This window comes from Vipera berus (genome assembly GCF_964194415.1).
Source record: "Vipera berus genome assembly, chromosome: 3".
Classification (NCBI taxonomy): domain Eukaryota; kingdom Metazoa; phylum Chordata; class Lepidosauria; order Squamata; family Viperidae; genus Vipera; species Vipera berus.
In genome coordinates this window covers 153,636,794-153,641,764 of record NC_138204.1, presented here as the reverse complement: position 1 = coordinate 153,641,764, position 4,971 = coordinate 153,636,794, and positions in this window count along the sequence as shown.

Sequence of the window (4,971 nt, the reverse complement as noted above, 5' to 3'; positions counted from 1 at the left end):
CATCAGGCGTCTGAATTTCTGAAGACGTTATGTGTTTGAACAAATCCCCAGCATTTAGAATAGCTGTCTGAAATGCGTATTAAACAGAAACTAGCCAGTTGCCAGTTCTCAGAGGGGTAAGATTGTCAGTGTACTTCTAACTGCTTCAAAGACTAACTGATGCACTTGGGGGCTCTTCAAGGAATTTGGGGGTATAAAAGAGATTCTCTGGGGATTGCAATACCTTCAGTTTGCAATAAACAGGACGGAAATACCTATCTGGCATGAAATCAATTTTTCTGTGGCTCAGTTTGTAGGTCAAGATTAATACAACAGCAGCAGCATTGTGAAGGCTAATGTACAATCTATAAAATTCTTTTTAGCAGGCATGAATAAGAGAAAGAGCTAGCCTTGTGATATATGACTCGATTTTGATGGTTCAACGTTCTTGCAGAAATTGACTTCAGCTGGTTGTACCAATCCATAAAATACTTCTATGCTTGCTCCCCAAATGGAGCAATGACTCTGGTTTAGGTTCCTTAGTGAAGAGTCACTGTAAACTTACTATATATATATTTATAATGCTTATTTACAAATATATATATTGAGCATTGAAGGAGGCACACTTCCTCATCACTGTGTCCAATATTGTGTCCAGTAACTGCCAATATTGAAAATAACAAAGCAGAAGACAAACTGGAAATTATATATCAATGTTCTCTCTCTCTCCCTCTCTCTCCTTCCCTCCCCAGCAGTTCCTACTGTGAATGCATTCACTTTGGTGGATTTGAAGGATGAGATGCTCTTATATGGCTTGCAGAAATGAAATGTATGAGTTAATCAACACCTGGAGAAAAGGTCTTCTATGCCAGCATGACTAGCATAATCCCAGCATTGTTTCTGGAATAGTTGCATCTACATCTGGAGCTGATGGCAAATTGTGAAGAATATAAAAATGTGCCATGATGGGTACAGGGAGAGAGCCAAAACAGGATTCCAGTTTGCTTTGGCTGAGTTTTGTAACTGTTAGCAACGTTGCCATGAACGCTTGCTTGATTAGAAAATCTGAAAGCAATACAAAAATGAATGGAAATTTGGAATGTGCTCCAACTTTAAAAATAAAAAAACCCTTCTATTTCTCTATAAGAGGACAAGGAGATAGAGAGAAATCGATAAACAAAACCACAGGGAGGAAGGGACTACGGTTATATTTTCCCAAAAAAAATGATCAACCTAAAAAGCTGTTTGCATTCTATTCCCTTGCTACGTTTCCTTTGTGCATTGCAAATTCATGCTACCAAGGAAACCAAGATAATTTTTTTAATGTGTTTTCTCATTCCCCACACTCCTTTCCCTTCAGAAATTTGGTATTTTTGATTGTCTAAAACTAGTGGCAATTTCTCCAGTGGCCTTGAGAAATTATTCAGAACCATTTCCAATAAAATATCATAAGTTTTGTTTTCTAAAAGTGGCATTCAAATAGCAATTTCAATTTGGTCTGTCAGTTAGAGGGAGCCAGAGTTGCTCCTGCAATTACCAGTGGAAATTGGACTGACTTCTATGTTCATTCAATATGTGTTAAGTCTGCTTCAGGGATAAAATTTACATACCTACCTTTACAGTACCCTCTGAAGATATATTATTCTAAGCATTACAGGGAGGCAGGCATTTCATCACTATGTTAAAATCATGTATTAGGATTCTTAGCCAGCACATATATCAATAGTCAAGATCTTGGGTTCAGCACATGGAACTTAGTCTATTTATAAAAATTACATGTCATACAACTACATGCTAAAGATGCCCATTGTGATCATGATGATAATGGTGTTATCCATTCAGTTGTGCCTGACTTGGTGATTCTGTGGCCTGGTCTCTCCACATCTTCCGATCTCGCACAACTACTTTGAGTTTTTCTATGCTGTGTCTGGTGTCAGCTTTGATGGAGAAAGATGCCCATAGTTAAGTGCATTAATAACATATGTACAGAAAGGGAGAAAAATAGTGAGTGACCATCCTGAGTTACAATAACATTTTTAATGCAAGAAAGAAATCTATATCAGTGAACATCAGAGACTGGCTCTGAAGGGTGTCAAGCCCCGTGGGCTCGACAACACGAGGGGAGCTGGGGGAACACCACACACACCGCCCGCACAAGCCCTATGGCGAATGCCACTCAGAAGCAGCACAACCGGCGGCGGAACGGCTGCCAGCCACCATGGGCAGCCGCACAGAGCCCACAGCCACATTCCCGAGGGGCAGCTGCTCTGGGACCTTGTGGAGCGTCCGCGCCGACGAAGCTGCCGGAAAGACCCACAGGCAAACAGAAAGACAGCCACATCTTGTTTTGGGGCTTCTCCACTGCCTGCTCTTCGGCGACGGCGCCAAGCGGGCCAAAACCACGCTCTACTGGCAGGGCGTTGTGGGGGGTTGCAGCACTGAGACATAGGATGGTGGAGGGGAGCACAATTGGGGCCCAGGGGAGCGTGGCAGAGGGGTTTTGGGCACACACCTACCTGCAATCCGTGTGGATCTCGGGGCCAGAGGATGGGACACCGCACGAGGAGATGGGAAGGGGGCGGAGTTTTAAGCAGGCTCAGCCGGATGCTGGTCTGCCCAGGGGTGGGTGGGGCCGATTACCCTCAGAGTTTAAATGGCGCGTTGGGGCGATTAGCTCCCAACGCTGACTTTGTAACTGCTTGGAATTTTCTGGAGTAAAGAGATCCTTGCTGTCATTCGTGCTACGTTGTCGTCGTCTTCTTTCCAGCGCGGACGGTTTTGACAAAGGGATGCGCAGCAGTGTTTGTAAACTCTGGGTTGTCTAGCTGGCATTGCTTCTGTTCAAGAAGCATTAACAAAGCTCACTGTACAAAGAAAATGGAGCTTATTTTCTTCCATTAAGTACTTAAGCAAACACTTTTTTTAAAAAAATTGTAGCTGATATGTTTGGCTAACAATGAAAGATGGAAGAAAGAAAAAGAGGTATAGCTGGCTAATTATAGGAAAGGAACAACAAACCATAGTATGAAATAGTGGCTCAAAATACTGTTTTCCCCATTTTTTCTTGTGTTGTGAGCATTTGGTATTTCAGTTAAGAAAAGCTTTGGTATGGCTCTCCTAAGTATGCAACTCCTTAGGTTTAAAGAGGAAGCTAATTTGTTCCTTTTTTCAGGTCCTTTATAAATTTGGAAGTACTTTTTTTTCAGTGCAATAACCTGTTGGGAATTTAAATGATGACAGCCCTGAGAATTTTTTTTTAAAAAAATCTGATTATTAAAATAGCTACGTTGTTGATATTGATTAAAACTGTGTTGTGACTTTTGTTTTTCCTCGTATAATTTTGCTTAGGTATAAGTGCACATTAAATACAAATATTCCGCTGCCTCCTCTCTATTAGCAATTCATTTTGATCTTCTAAACTTGCTAGAATGTAAATAATATTCTACAACACGAACTTATCAGAAAGGCATTTGGAGGCAGAATAAAAAAAAATGGAAGCAAAACCATTACTAAAGAGCATATTAGCTATTTTTATTTACCTTTATATCTGTTATAAACCAAACAAAGCTTTGGGAATTCTTTTTAATGGTAGGAAAATGAAATAGCTTTTAAAAATAAATATTTGCAGGTAGTCCTCAAGTTATGACCACAATTGAGCCTAAAATTTCTGTTGTTGAGACATTTGTTAAGTGAATTTTGCTCCACTTTACAACTTTTCTTGCTTCAGTCATTAAGTGAATCACTGTAGTGAATAAGTTAGTAACGTGGTTGTTAGTGAACTTGGCTTCCGCATTGATTTTGCTGGTCAGAAGTTCGCAAAAGGGGATCACGTGATTCTGGGACACTGAGACCATCATAAATATGAGTCAGTTACCAAGCATCTGAATATTGATCACATAACCACAGGGATGCTGGAACGGTCATAACTGAAAAATGGTCATAAGACACATTTTCAGTGCTGTTGTAACTTTAAAACGTCACTAAATGAACTTCTGTAAGTCAAGGACTACCTATATAAAGCAATACTTCCCAATTCCCAGCTATGTCGTCTCCTGTCTTTGTAGATAGGGCATGAAAAAGACAAAGAATTTTCACACATAGTATACCCAGGAACTTATGGATATGTAATAAATAATATAGATTCCAGTTGTACTCTGTGTTATCAAATGTTGAGCTTTATTTTTCTGTAAATGTTCTTACACAAAAACCCAATGTGAGTTTCAAAGGCCATACAGGTAATCCTCAACTTATAACCAGTCACTTAGTGATCATTTGAAGTTATGACATAGTTCCATAGTGCCTTCCCCCACAATCAAGTCACCACATTTTGGGCACTCGGCAAGCAGACCACATTTACAGCCGTTTGCAGCATCCCACAGTCACATGACCATGTTTTACGATGTTTTTGCTGAAAATTAACATTTGTGGTTTTGGGCAAAACTATCCCATAACAACAATGGGTTCACTTAACAACCACATTTGCTTAGCGACTGCGGCAAAAAATGTTGTAAAATTGGATTGGTCACATGATAACCCATTTTATGAATGTTGCAACTTATATCTTTAATGGGCAGGCCCTATCACAGTTGTAAGTTGAGGACTACCTCTACTGTACTTGAAAGTAGGAAAGGACAAAACAAAGGGAACACTGAAGGACACAGCCCAGGGAATAAAAATATTAAAGCAAAAATAAAAAACCTTGTAGCAGAAACATTTCTTGCTGGAGCAATCACAGAACTTTCAAATTGATCAGAAATGTATAAGACTATGAGAGATAATATCTCCTTTGAACAACACAGAACCAGTTGCTACTCATCACATTTTCTATCTGAACACATACTTGCTAACTGAATATCCTTATCCTTTATGAGCCTGTCTTCTAAGTTTAACATAGCAGATTATTACATAGTACTGAAAAAGGTTTCACAAATGTTTTCACAGGTTTTCACAAAAGGAAAAAAAACTTAGACCATAGGAAAAGTATATTGATGC